The 15253-nt window shown below is 48.8% G+C and overlaps 1 protein-coding gene across 3 annotated transcripts in view; it reads right to left on the minus strand.

Moving 5' to 3' along the window:
• Positions 1-15253, minus strand: part of CFAP43 (cilia and flagella associated protein 43) — a 387888-nt gene that overhangs the window by 311363 nt on the left and 61272 nt on the right. The gene's annotated exons all lie outside the window — the stretch shown is intronic.

The following is a 15253-nucleotide window of genomic DNA, read 5'->3' on the forward strand; positions in this document are numbered from 1 at the left end:
AGTGGGTAGTCAATCCCATCTCCCGAGATCTCTTATAGGAAGCTTCATTTACATATTTTTGATCCACCCCTCTTACCTCAGGACTGCCCTCTGACTTCCAGTTGGTACAAAAGCAGATAGTCATAGGACATAAGAAAAGGAGAGGTACAGCAATACTTCCCAATAAACAAGTTTAATCTGCTCATAACATCTAGAATAATGCACCTAGGCTGATCTTTGCAAAGAGCAAATTTGACCATGTTTCACCACTCTTGCTACAACTCCACTGGCTCCCAGTAATTTCCAGGGTCTACTTTAAATGTGCCTGCCTAACTTTCAAGACCCTGCATGGCATTCTTCCCCCTTTAATTCCTCTACCTTGGAATGTTGCGAGACCTGACATCACCAGATCTATCCAAAAACTCAAATTATCTTTCCCCTCACTAAACGGTGTTACCTACATTGGAAAACTAGGAAAATCTTTTCACTTCAAAACTACAGAGCTTTGGAATAATTTCCCTGTCCAGCTGTGCAACTATTCCTGAAAACTTGGCTATTTTCAAAAATGTAAATTTCTGCTTCCCCCCTACCACCAACTCCCACTGTATATTTATAGAGAAGATGCGGTATATAAGCTTAAGATTTAGTTTAGTTTAACATAAAACTGCATAACAATCATGAACAATCAAACAGGTTTTGTAAACATTATAAACCATAAAATTGGAACAAGGAGATACAGCCTGCACTAAGTATGGGGCAAAATAGTAAAAGATCCCTAGGATAAAGTGGCAGAGGCTGGTCAAAGAATCAGAAGTCCAACTGACTGGTACTTATTGAGGCAGGCAATCAGCGAATCAGCAACTCGCAGGACAGGATCCAGGAATAGAGTGTGAATTTACAAGAAAGACAATTAGCAAAGGTAAGAACCTAATCTTTCCTTCTTGTACAATCCCACTCTGTTCCTGGACAAGTGGGACATAACAGAGCAGTCCCTCAAATTCAGGGTGGGACTGATGAGCCTGCTGCTATAACTGAAGATCCAAAGGCAAAATCCTGCTTGGCTGTCATATCTATCCTGTAAAACGTCATAAAGGTATGCAAGGAGGACCAAGTGGCAGCTCTACAAATTTCTTTTGGGGAAACTGCCAAAGATTCTGCCCACAAGGAAGCAACACCTCATGTGGAGTGAGCCTTTACTGAAAAATGAGGCTACTGTCTGGCTCCAATATAGGCAGATGAAACATTCAAGTGGATCCATCTGGAAATGGTAGCTTTTGAAGATGGTCTGCCCTTTGGTTATCACCGACCGCATTGTTACCAGACTGAATCAAGGCATCTTGAGGATTTTAACACTGATGTTGTTATCCATCTGGGAACAAATGACCTGGCCAACAACTCCACACTTGCAGCACAGAAAGCTTTTCGGGAGCTTGGTGAGGGCGTGAAACCTTTTGTAAAGACTTTAGCTTTTTCTGAAATACTGCCTGCATATGGAAAAGGAGAGCAAAGAATGAAAAACACAGAGGACTTTAATAGATGGCTCAGAGCCTGGTGTCATCAAGAAGGCTTCAGGTACATAGGAGGATGGGGAAATACATGGAAGGACAAGAAGCTATATTGCACTGATGGGCTACATATTACTACAGCAGGAAAAAGAAACCTTGCAGAGAAATTTAGACAATATTTTTCTAGGTATTTAAACTAGAAGGTGGGGGTGGTGTATGTACGAAGGACAATTATAGAGACCACACCCGGCAAAAGAAAAGATGTGATAGTAGTAAAGGCTACAACATAAGCAATATCAGCAACTCATTTCTTAGTATTGCAACGGAAAGTGAAACGACACAAAAATCCATACGAAAAAGGACATTATCGCTGAAAAATAGCTGGAAAGCGATGACCACAAATGCTCGCAGTCTAAGCAACAAAGTTCATGATCTGCAAGCCCTGATATTAGAGGCAGATCTAGATATTGTTGCTATCACAGAGACATGGTTCAGTGAATCACATGGATGGGATGCAAACATACCGGGATATAATCTTTTTAGGAAGGACAGAGATGGTCAAAAAGGTGGAGGAGTAGCGCTCTATGTAAAGATCAATATCCAAGCGACCGAAATGCAAGGGACCTGGGGAGAGGAAGAAGCGATATGGATTGCTCTGAAAAGAGAAGATGGAACTTCTATCTACGTGGGTGTAGTCTACAGACCTCCGACTCAATCGCAGCAAATTGATAAGGATCTGATTGTGGATATCCAAAAGTTTGGAAGGAAAGAGGAGGTTCTGCTGTTGGGAGATTTCAACCTGCCGGATGCGGACTGGAATGTTCCATCTGCGGAATCGGAAAGAAGTAGGGAGATTGTGGATGCCTTTCAAGAGGCTCTGCTCAGACAAATGGTGACGGAACCCACAAGGGAAAAAGCGATATTGGATCTGGTCCTCACAAATAGAGAGAGTGTCTCTAATGTTCGAGTGGGTGCTCACCTGGGTAGTAGCGATCATCAAACGGTTTGGTTTGATATAACGGCTAAAGTGGAGAGCGGCCGCACGATACTTAAAGTCCTAGATTTCAAACGTACGGACTTTAATGCAATGGGAAAGTACCTGAAGAAAGAGCTGTTAGGATGGGAGGACATAAGAGAAGTGGAAAGACAGTGGTCTAAGCTGAAAGGAGCGATAAAAATGGCTACGGACCTTTATGTGAAGAAAATCAATAAAAACAAGAGAAAAAGGAAGCCGATATGGTTCTCCAACCTAGTGGCTGAGAAAATAAAGGCGAAAGAGTTGGCGTTCATGAAATATAAAAAAAACCAAGAAGAGGAGAGCAGAAAGGACTACAGGATGAAACTGAAAGAAGCCAAGAGAGAAATACGTTTGGCGAAGGCACAGGCGGAAGAACAAATGGCTAAAAATGTAAAAAAGGGAGATAAAAATTTTTTCAGATATATTAGTGAAAGGAGGAAGATAAAAAATGGAATTGCTAGGCTAAAAGATGCTGGGAACAAATATGTGGAGAGTGATGAGGAGAAAGCAAATGTGCTAAACAAATACTTCTGTTCTGTGTTCACAGAAGAAAATCCTGGAGAAGGACCGAGATTGCCGGCCAAGTTACACGAGAAAATGGAGTAGATTCTGCGCCGTTCACGGAGGAGGGTGTTTATGAGCAACTTGAAAAACTGAAGGTGAACAAAGCGATGGGACCAGACGGGATCCATCCCAGGATACTAATGGAACTCAGAGAGGTTCTGGCGAGTCCTATTAAACACTTGTTCAACAAATCTCTGGAGACGGGAGTGATTCCTGGGGATTGGAGGAGAGCGGATGTGGTCCCTATTCATAAAAGTGGTCACAGGGATGAAGCAGGAAACTACAGGCCGGTGAGCCTCACTTCAGTTGTTGGAAAAATAATGGAAGTGTTGCTGAAAGAAAGGATAGTGTATTTCCTTGAATCTAATGGGTTACAGGATCCGAGGCAACATGGCTTTACAAAAGGTAAATCGTGCCAAACGAACCTGATTGAATTTTTTGATTGGGTGACCAGAGAGCTGGATCGAGGACATTTGCTAGATGTAATTTACTTGGATTTCAGCAAAGCCTTTGATACAGTTCCTCATAGGAGGCTGTTGAACAAACTTGAAGGGCTGAAGTTAGGACCCAAAGTGGGTCAGAAACTGGCTGTCGGACAGACGCCAGAGGGTGGTGGTTAATGGAAGTCGCTCGAAGGAAGGAAAGGTGACTAGTGGAGTCCCTCAGGGTTCGGTGCTGGGGCCAATCCTGTTCAATATGTATGTAAGTGACATTGCTGAAGGGTTAGAAGGAAAAGTGTGCCTTTTTGCAGATGATACCAAGATTTGTAACAGAGTAGACACCGAAGAGGGAGTGGAAAATATGAAAAAGGATCTGCAAAAGTTAGAGGAATGGTCTAATGCCTGGCAACTAAAATTCAATGCAAAGAAATGCAGAGTAATGCATTTGGGGATTAATAATAGGAAGGAACCGTATATGCTGGGAGGAGAGAAGCTTATATACACGGACGGGGAGAGAGACCTTGGAGTGATAGTGTCCGAAGATCTAAAGGCGAAAAAACAGTGTGACAAGGCAGTGGCTGCTGCCAGAAGGATTCTGGGCTGTATAAAGAGAGGCGTAGTCAGTAGAAGGAAGAAGGTGTTGATGCCCCTGTACAGGTCATTGGTGAGGCCCCACTTGGAGTATTGTGTTCAGTTTTGGAGACCGTATCTGGCGAAAGACGTGAGAAGACTTGAGACGGTCCAGAGGAGGGCGACGAAAATGATAGGAGGCTTGCGCCAGAAGACGTATGAGGAGAGACTGGAAGCCCTGAATATGTATACCCTAGAGGAAAGGAGAGACAGGGGAGATATGATTCAGACGTTCAAATACTTAAAGGGTATTAACGTAGAACAAAATCTTTTCCAGAGAAAGGAAAATGGTAAAACCAGAGGACATAATTTGAGGTTGAGGGGTGGTAGATTCAGGGGCAATGTTTGGAAATTCTACTTTACGGAGAGGGTGGTGGATGCCTGGAATGCGCTACCGAGAGAGGTGGTGGAGAGTAAAACTGTGACTGAGTTCAAAGAAGCGTGGGATGAACACAGAAGATTTAGAATCAGAAAATAATATTAAAGATTGAACTAGGCCAGTTACTGGGCAGACTTGTACGGTCTGTGTCTGTGCATGGCCGTTTGGAGGAGGATGGGCAGGGGAGGGCTTCAATGGCTGGGAGGGTGTAGATGGGCTGGAGTAAGTCTTAACAGAGATTTCGGCAGTTGGAACCCAAGCACAGTACCGGGTAAAGCTTTGGATTCTCGCCCAGAAATAGCTAAGAAGAAAAAAAAAAAAAAATTTAAATTGAATCAGGTTGGGCAGACTGGATGGACCATTCGGGTCTTTATCTGCCGTCATCTACTATGTTACTATGTTACATTGACCACTCTGAGATTTAGAATTGGTCTCCAAACTTCAGAGACTCTCTTTATCATGAGGAAAAGCCCGAAGTTATAATGCTGTTGTACAGATCCATGGTGAGACCTCATCTAGAATATTGTGTACAATTCTGGAGACCACATTATCAAAAAGATGTGCAGCGAATTGAGTCGGTTCAGCGAATGGCCACCAGGATGGTCTCAGGACTCAAGGATCTCCTGTATGAGGAACGGCTGGGTAAGTTGCAGCTATACTCACTTGAGGAACGTAGAGAGAGAGGGGAGATATGATTGAGACGTTCAAATATGTCACGGGCCATATTGAGGTAGAAGAGGATATCTTTTTTCTTAAAGGACCTATGGCGACAAGAGGACATCCATTGAAACTCAGGGGTGGGAGATTTCATAGTGACATCAGGAAGTATTTCTTCACCGAAAGGGTAATTGATCATTGGAATAGTCTTCCACTGCAGGTAATTGAGGCCAGCAATGTGTTGGATTTTAAGAGAAAATGGGATAAGCATGTGGGATCACTTCAAGGAAGAAATTAGGGGGTGGATCATTAGAGTGGGCAGATTTGTTGGGCTGTGGCCCTTTTCTACCGTCATCTTCTATGTTCTATGAAGTATTTCAAGTATCTACTGGAGCCTGAGTTGAACTCTGGAACAGGCTCTATGGCCGCTATATCCAGCAATCTCTGGACAGTGGCTCTGACTTTGGCCACTTTGTCTGGTCTCCCCACTGAAGAGTCCAGAAAAAAATACTGAAAGAGGCTGATAAAACTCAAGCTTGTACCCTTCTTGCAGAATATTCTGCAATCTGTGGTGATGTCTGCCCATTCCTCCAGGAATGCCGAGAGCCTCCCTTTGATCTGCAAATGGCCAAAGGCCTGGCATCATAACTGCTTCTTTGGGGTGGATGTAGAGTGGGCTCCTGAAGTCTGCAGTCACCTAGCTCCAGAAAACCATGGTTTGGTACTTTGATAATAGCTCTGACCCGAGGGACCACCGGAGAACTGACAATATTGCCTGGAGGATGAAAACTAGAACACCCTGATCCCCTAGAAGACTGAGGCCCGCTGTCCAAAAGGACTGAAGTTTGCAGTCCTGCACACTAGTCATTAGATCATCCAAACCCTTACCGAACAATAATTGTTCCTTAAAGGGCAGTTTACTGAGGGTCACCTTGAATGGAGAATCACCGGCCACTGCCTGATCCACAACATCTGGCACATGGAGATAGAGTAAGCCAACATCTTGCTCACCACTTTGAATAAGTCATACAGGCCACTTGTGCTGCCCCCCCCGTCCAATTTTTGGACGGTCCTCAGATGAACTGAGTGTTACAACTAGAGAGCTGCACGGGAACGGGGACGACGGGAATCCTGCGGGACCCACGGGGATCCCGCAGGTTCCCCCTTTGGGTCACGGGGATCCCATGAGGATGCCCCCTAGGGTCACGGGGATCCCATGGGGACGCCCCCTAGGGTCGCAGGGTTCCTGCGGGGTTGGATGGCACTCGAGCCGCGAGGCTAATCTCCTTCTTCTTACCTGCCCTGCCGCAGCACACAGCCGAACGGAAGTCTTCCCAATGTCAGAACTGACGTCAGAGGGAGGGCTTAAGCAAAGCCCTCCCTTCCTCCGACGTCAGCGCTGACATCGGGAAGACTTCCGGTCGGCTGTGTGCGGCAGGACAGGTAGGGAGAAGGCAATCGCGTACCAAAGGGGGGGGGGGGGGGGGCGGTCCGCCCCGGGTGCAGCCATAGGGGGGGAGTGTGCACAACCGGTAAGGTTCCTTTACCTTTGTGGCGCTTCCCCCGATTGACTGACAACAGGCCCGGCCGACAAACCTCCCTGTTCTGTAGCCGTGAATCTAAATTACCTTCTTACAGCAGCTTCAATATTCCAGCTGCTGTAAGAAGGTAATTTAGATTCGCGGCTACAGGGCAGGGAGGTTTGTCCGACCGGGCCTGTTCTGTTGTCGGTCAGGTGGGGAAGCGCCACAAAGGTAAGGGGCAGGGAGGGAGAAAGAGAGGAAAGGTGGAGTGGAGAAGAAAAGACGCTTAAGGGAAATGGGTAAAGCTGAGGGGGGAGAAGGCCGCTGAAAGCACTGGGGAAGACAAAGAGGTAGAGAAGAACGCTGAAAGGACATGGGGAAGATGGGAGGGGGGGGAGAAGGACGCTGAAAGCACATGGGGAAGACAGAGGGGGGAAGAAGGACCCTGAAAGGACATGGGGAAGACAAAGGGGTGGAGAAGGACGCTGAAAGGACATGGGAAGACGGGGGGAGAAGGACGCTGAAAGGACATGGGGAAGACAGGGGGGAGAAGGACGCTGAAAGGACATGGGGAAGATAGAGGGGGGAGAAGGACACCCTCAGTGGAGACTACGTTGGTGAACTTGCTTATTTTTTAATGTTCAAACATTTTATTAAAGGAATAGAGTAAATTATACAGAAAGATATTTTTTACAAATAATAAATAATTCACAAATGTTAAAATTCTAATCCATATATTATATAAAATTATATCATTCCTTCAAACATTTTACATAATAAACCATTTTATATAATCCCCCCTATCCATTCCCCCCATTTCCTCCCTTCTATCCCATAATCAATCCCCCCTCCCCGGATGAAAGCTGACAAAAATAAATGATTGGCTGGCCCGGAACGTCCTCTCCGATGTCAGAATTGACGTTGGGAAGAAGGCTTCCGGGTGCGAGTAGTGGCAAGGAGGTAAGCAGAGGAGCAGCAGCGGTGGACCGGGGGGAAGTTTAAATCGGGCCTGGAGGGAGGCTTTTTTTTTTTTGGTGTGGCAAGGGAGGGACGGGAAGCGATCGCTTCGGGATGCTGTCCCTGAAAACGGGACATTTTGGCGTCCCGAAGCTGTGTGTGGGGAAAACGGGACTGTCCCATTCAAAACGGGACGTATGGTCACCTTATGTAAGGACCTTGATCTGAGCTCTGGGAGCTATTAGCCCAAGGACAACCTCAGGAACAAAGGCCATGATCTATGTACTTGGTAATCAGGCTTCACTAAGGTAGTGTTTCCTAAGTATGCCTGGAGTATGTCAGGTTTTCAGGATTTTCACATTAAATATGCATCCATGACAAACACACTACATAGAACAGTGGCTACATGGATGAAAGAACACAAACTAAAATTGAACCCAGACAAAACAAAATTATTACTTCTCGAAAAAAACAAAACTCCAACCTTAACAAACTTAGTAATAAACTCAATCACATACCCCATTCAACCCACCCTAAGACTGCTGGGAGTGATGATAGACAGAGGCTGTACCATGCAACCACAAATCAACAAAACAATACAGAAATCATTCTCAGTCATGTGAAACTTAAGGCAAATCTGAAAATTCTTCGACAGAAAACAATTCCAATTCAAGGTCCAATCCCTAGTCCTAGGACTTCTAGACTACTGCAACATCCTCTATCTCCCCTGCCCCGCAGTCATGATAAAACAACTACAAACAATACAAAACACAGCCCTGAGACTGATTTATTCACTGAAGAAATACGACCATATCACCGCCGCATACCTCGACTCACACTGGCTCCCAATACAAGTAAGGATACTATTCAAATTTTACTGTCTACTATTTAAAGCCATGAATGGAGACAGCCTAGCTTATATGAACCACCGCCTTATCTGAACTACTACAACCAGGCAAAGGAGAACCCCCCAATCAGAGGCATCAAATGCAAAAAAATGTATGTTGGCCCACTGGCCACACAGACAGTGAAACTAGACCGCCAACTATCCAATCTACTGACCGTAACACCAGACTACAAAACTTTCAGAAAAGAAATAAAAACCCTGCTAGTCAAGAAATCCATCAAAACAAACTAACACCACAGGAAGCACTTCAATCCCCTGAAGTAACCCATTTAACTCTATAACTCTTCTGGAAATGTCCAGATAGCAATGTTACTTACCGTAACAGTTGTTATCCAGGGACAGCAGGCAGCTATTCTCACTAGTGGGTGATGTCATCTGACAGAGCCCCGATACGGACGTCTCACAAGCATGTCTTGCTTGAAGAAACTTAGAAGTTTCGAGATGCCCGCACCGCGCATGTGCCAGTGCCTTCCCGCCCGATGGTCCGGGCGTGTCTCCTCAGTTCAGGTAGCTAGCAGAGAAGCCAACCCAGGGGAGGTGGGTGGGACGTGAGAATAGCTGCCTGCTGTCCCTGGATAACAACTGTTACGGTAAGTAACATTGCTTTATCCCAGGACAAGCAGGCAGGTATTCTCACTAGTGGGTGACCTCCAAGCTAACCTCAATGGGATGGTGGGAGAGTTGGCAATTTAGGAGAATAAATTTTGTAACACTGTTTGGCCAAACTGTCCATCCCTTCTGGAGAAAGTATCCAGACAATAATGAGAGGTGAATGTATGAACCGAGGACCAAGTGGCAGCCTTACAAATCTCCTCAATCGGTGTTGATCGGAGGAAGGCTACAGAGGCTGCCATCGCTCTGACCCTATGGGCTGTGACCTTACAGGGAAGGGATAATCCAGCCTGGGCATAGCAGAAAGAGATACAAGCCGCCAACCAGTTGGAGATGGTGCGCTTCGAGACAGGGCGTCCCAACTTGCTTGGATCAAAGGAGACGAACAGTTGAGGAGCAGTTCTGTGTGGTTTGGTGCGATCCAGGTAGAAAGCCAAAGCACGTTTACAGTCCAGAGAGTGAAGAGCTGATTCTCCAGGATGAGAATGAGGCTTTGGGAAAAACACTGGAAGTACAATGGATTGGTTGAGATGAAATTCAGAAACCACTTTAGGCAGGAATTTAGGATGAGTGCGGAGGACCACCTTGTCATGATGGAATACTGTGAAAGGCGGGTCCGCCACCAAGGCCTGAAGCTCAATGACCCTGCGAGCAGAAGTGAGGGCCACTAGGAAAACCACTTTCCAAGTGAGAAACTTGAGGGGAGCCTTGCTGAGAGGCTGAAAAGGAGGTTTCATAAGTCGAGAAAGGACAACATTGAGATCCCAAACCACTGGAGGCGGTTTAAGAGGAGGATTGACATGAAAAAGTCATTTCATAAATCTGGAAACCACAGGATGAGCAGAGAGAGGTTTCCCCTTTAGAGGCTGATGGAAAGCCGCAATCGCACTGAGGTGGACTCGTATAGAGGTTGACTTGAGACCAGACTGAGACAGGTGTAGAAGATAGTCCAACACAGAGGATAGAGAGGCTCGCCGAGGCTCCGTAGAGTTGGAAATACACCATGAAGAAAATCTAGTCCATTTTTGGGAGTAGCATTGACGAGTAGCAGGCTTCCTGGAAGCCTCCAAGACATCCCTCACCACCTGGGAAAACTGGTGAGGGGTTATGTTGAGAGGAACCAAGCTGTCAGGTGGAGAGAGTGCAGGTTGGGATGAAGCAGGGATCCTTGATGTTGAGTAAGCAGTGAAGGAAACACTGGAAGAAGAACCAGCTCCCTGCTGCTGAGCTGAAGGAGAAGGGAGAACCAAGGTTGCTTGGGCCACCGAAGAGCTATCAGAATCATATTGGCAAGGTCGGACTTCAGCTTGACCAGAGTCTTTTGAACGAGAGGAAATGGAGGAAACGCATACAGAAAGCGATTCCCCCAATCCAGCAGGAAGGCATCTGCCTCGAGGCAATGAGGAGTGTAAATCCTGGAGCAAAACTGAGGCAGCTTGAAGTTGTGGGGAGCCGCAAAGAGGTCTATCTGAGGCGTCCCCCACTGTGCAAAGATCTGATGAAGGGGGTTGGAATGGAGAGTCCATTTGTGAGGCTGGAGTAGATGACTCAAGTTGTCTGCCAAGACATTGTCCTTCCCCTGAATATAGACAGCCTTGAGGAAGGCATTGTGGCGAACCGCCCAATCCCAGACTTTGAGAGCTTCCTGGCAGAGGGAGGCCGAGCCCGTGCCCCCCTGCTTGTTGACATAATACATGGCGACCTGATTGTCTGTGCGAATGAGGACCACCGTGTCGTGAAGCAGATGTTGAAACGCTTGAAGAGCATTGAAGATGGCTCTGAGCTCCAGAAGATTGATTTGATGGAGTCGGTCCGCACTGGTCCAGAATCCCTGAGTGCGAAGACCATCCAGATGTGCCCCCCAGGCATAGGTCGAGGAATCGGTCGTGAGAACCTTCTGGTGGGGAGGAGTGTGAAACAGCAAACCTCTGGAGAGATTCGAAGAGGTCATCCACCAAAGTAGAGACTGCCGAAGAGCAGGAGTGACGAGGATGTGTCGAGACAATGGATCTGACACCCGAGTCCATTGAGATGCCAGGGTCCACTGCGGGATTCTGAGATGGAGTCTGGCAAACGGCGTCACATGAACTGTAGAGGCCATGTGGCCCAGAAGGACCATCATGTGTCTCGCCGAGATGGACTGGCGAGAAGACACAGACTGGCAGAGATGAAGAAGAGCCTCCATGCGCTGAGGAGGAAGGAATGCTCTGAGACGGATGGTATCCAGGACCTCCCCGATGAAGGGGAGCGACTGTGTAGGCTGTAGATGAGACTTGGGAAAGTTGATCTCGAATCCCAAACCCTGCAGGAACAGAATCGTGGACAAGGTCGCCGAGATAACCACCGAGGCCGAGGAAGCCTTGATGAGCCAGTCGTCGAGGTAGGGAAATACCTGAAGACCCTGGTTCCGGAGAGCCGCAGCCACCACCACCAGACACTTCGTGAAGACCCTGGGAGACGAGGACAGACTGAATGGAAGCACTCGATACTGCAGGTGCAGATGTCCCACCCGAAATCTGAGGAATTTGCGAGAGGCCGGATGAATGGGAATGTGAGTGTAGGCCTCCTTGAGATCCAGAGAGCATAACCAGTCGTTTTACTCGAGGAGGGGGTAGAGAGAAGCGAGGGTCAGCATGCGAAACCTCTCTTTGACTAGGAATTTGTTGAGGACCCTGAGGTCCAAAATGGGTCGCAGGTCGCCCGTCTTCTTCGGAACAAGGAAGTACCGGGAGTAAAACCCCTGGTTCTGTTAGTCCGCCGGGACCGGCTCGACGGCCCGAAGCCGGAGCAAAGCCTGAGCTTCCTGAAGAAGAAGGGCGGACTGGGTCAAGTTGGAAGGATACTCTCTTGGAGGGTGGTCTGGAGGGACCCGCTGGAATTGAAGAGAGTATCCCTCCCTGACGATAGCGAGGACCCAGAGGTCGGTGGTTATGGCCTCCCAGCGATGATAAAAATGATGGAGGCGCCCTCCGATGGGAAAAACAGGGGGAGGCAGAACGAGGCTGGTTATGCCCTCGACGAGACAGTCAAAAAGGCTGAGGAGCCTTAGGGACAGCAGCCGGCTGAGACTTTTGCTGTCCTTTCTGAGGAGGCAGCCGCTTCGCAGGTTGCCTCGCAGGTGGAGCTTGCCTCGGCTGATAACGCCGCTGATAGATCAACGGCGGTCGAGAGGGTCGAGACTGTTGAGGCTTAGGCTTCGGCCTAAGGATGGACTGGAAGGACTTTTCATGATCAGACAATTTCTTCGTGACTGTCTCGATGGATTCGTCAAAAAGATCCGCCCCAACACACGGGACGTTTGCCAGGCAGTCCTGAAGATTCGGGTCCATGTCAATGGTCCGCAACCAGGCCAAATGGCGCATTGCCACAGAGCAGGCCGCTGCTCGGGCCGAGAGCTCGAAAGCATCATAGGCAGACTGCATCAACTGAAGACGAAGCTGGGACAGCGAAGCAACCACCTCCTCAAACTCAAACCGAGCCTGGGACTCGATGTAGGGCGTGAATTTCCGAAGCACAGGCAGAAAAAATTCCAAGTCGGTGGCAAAGTGGAAATTGTAATTCAGGACTCGGGACGCCATCATAGAATTCTGATAGATGTGTCGTCCAAACTTATCCATGGTCCTGCCCTCGCGGCCCGAACGCACCGAAGCATACACCTGGCCAGGATGAGACCGCTTGAGCGAGGATTCGACCAGGAGGGACTGATGAGAAAGCTGAGGTCCCTCGAAGCCCTTATGATGCACCGTTCGGTATCGAGGATCCAATTTTCCAGGGACCGCAGGAATAGAGTATGGAGACTCAAAGCACCTCATGAAGGTCTGGTCGAGGAGCTTATGCAGAGGTAGGCGCAAGGACTCGTCCGGAGGACGAGGCAAGTGCAAGGTATCGAGGTACTCCTTGGAGTATCGAGACCCAGCATCAAGGGTAATGTCCATGTCATCCGCCATCTGTCTGAGAAACGAAGAAAAAGACAATTGGTCCGCCAACGCCGGTCTTCGAGAAGGGCTAAAAGAAGACGAGGCTTCGGGCTCCACAGAGGCCTGGGAACAGCAGGGTGAGTAAAAAACCTCGGGGTCCTCGAAGTCCGGCCCCGGAGGAGGAGACCCAGCTGAAGCAGCATACCCCATCCGAGGCAATTTCTTCTGGGGCGAGATGGTCGAGTGCCGAGAGGAATGCCTCGAGGATCGATGCCCCTCTCGATGCCTGGAAGGGATTGAGCCCGTCTATGAGAATACTGGTCCCCAGGAGCCTCCAGGGAGCGGATCGGACTTGAGGTCGTCGATCGGAGAGGCGGAAGAGTCGGAGCCTCCCCAGAAGCTGCCCAGGTCTGATAGGGGGTTCGGAAGAACTCGTCCTGCTTCTTGCTATGCCCAGGACTGGGAGGCCTCGAAGGTGGACGCCACACTGTGTCATGGGGTGGGGTAATAGGCTCCAAGGGAGGCAATTCGCCAAGGGAAGCTTTCCTCGAGGGGATAGGTTCCAAGGGAGGCATATCACTAAGGGAGGCCTTTCTCAAGGGAATCGGTTCCAAGGGAGGCCTGGCACCAACCGAGGCCCGCCTCGAGACGGACACCGCCCGCCGCTCCTCCTCGCCGAGCAACGAGGTCGTGCGGTGCGGTGGAGGAGGAGGGGGCGGCTCGCCCCTCGGGACCGGAACTGGGAGGTCACCCTGGATCGAGGCAATCAGCCGGGGTCCAATGGTGGTCATGAGTTCCACAAACTGAGCCTCCAGAAGGGACCGCAACGAAGCCGATATGGAGGGATCCGCACCAAAAGGGGGCCCTTCCGCAAGGTCTCCGCGCTCTTTCGGTGCAGCGTGCTTCTGCTTGCCAGCCTTCGGCACTTTAAGCACCACCGGTGGAACTGTAGGAGTCGATACCTGTTCCGAGGAAACGGAGGAAGGCACCGGCGCCGAAGTCGAGGCCGAAACCGGCGTGAACGACGCTGGTTTCAGAAGGCCCGAAGCAGCCGGGGAGGCCGAGGTCTTCGCCGACGGAGTCGAAGCACCAGTCGATGTCGAAGCTGGAGGATCCAACGAAGCTTCCATCTTGAACATGGACTCCCACAGCAGACAGCGGCGCTTGAACGCACGCGCCGTCAGAGTGGAGCAAGGCCGGCACGATTTCGGAAAGTGATCCGGACCCAGACACTGTAGGCAGCGTCGATGCGGGTCCGTGAGCGAAATCGCGCGTTGGCACTTGCTACACTTTTTAAAACCAGTGATCGGCCGGGACATAGGCCGGAAAATCTCCGCCGCAAGGTCGAAGGCGCAGGGCCCCAGCCACGCAGCCGACCCGGTATCGGAAGGAAAAATTTTTTTTTTTTTTTTTTTAAAAGAAATCAAAGAAATAAATAAATGCACGGGAGAGCCAAAAGAACCCAACCTGCGGCAAAATAGAAGGCAAAAAACAGATTCAATGGGCGCAGAATTGAAGTGAACTTCTCAGCTCCGCGGAAGAAAAAGAACTGAGGAGACACGCCCGGACCATCGGGCGGGAAGGCACTGGCGCATGCGCGGTGCGGGCATCTCGAAACTTCTAAGTTTCTTCAAGCAAGACATGCTTGTGAGACATCCGTATCGGGGCTCTGTCGGATGACATCACCCACTAGTGAGAATACCTGCCTGCTTGTCCTGGGATAAAACCTCTTATGTAATCCACCTTAAACCACAAGGTAATGGCGGAATAAATGTCACTAATGTAATGTAATGTAATATACTGCCTCTATTATATTAAAATCTTTTTCATGCATATTTACAGTAGATATCCTGAAAACATGACTGGCAAGGGGGTTTTCCAGAACTGACTTGGATAATACTGGACTAGGGGATCTGTTGCACCAGCCCAGACCTACTATCTGCTGAAAGATGAGAAATTCAGGAGAGTTCCAGGCAGCACCATCCATTAAACCAATGATGTTGCTGGAAAAAGCTCATTATCTCTATCTGCATCTGCTGATAGGAAAGGGACACAAGTTCCACTGTTCCCTCTAAGCTGGGGGGGGGGTCCTCCAACTGCATTACTGCCAGTGTGAGGTGATGCTTCAATACTGTGTTTTCAATTGTGAAGTCAAAGGGCTCTAT

Source organism: Geotrypetes seraphini, chromosome 4, assembly GCF_902459505.1.
Source record: "Geotrypetes seraphini chromosome 4, aGeoSer1.1, whole genome shotgun sequence".
In the NCBI taxonomy this organism is placed as follows: domain Eukaryota; kingdom Metazoa; phylum Chordata; class Amphibia; order Gymnophiona; family Dermophiidae; genus Geotrypetes; species Geotrypetes seraphini.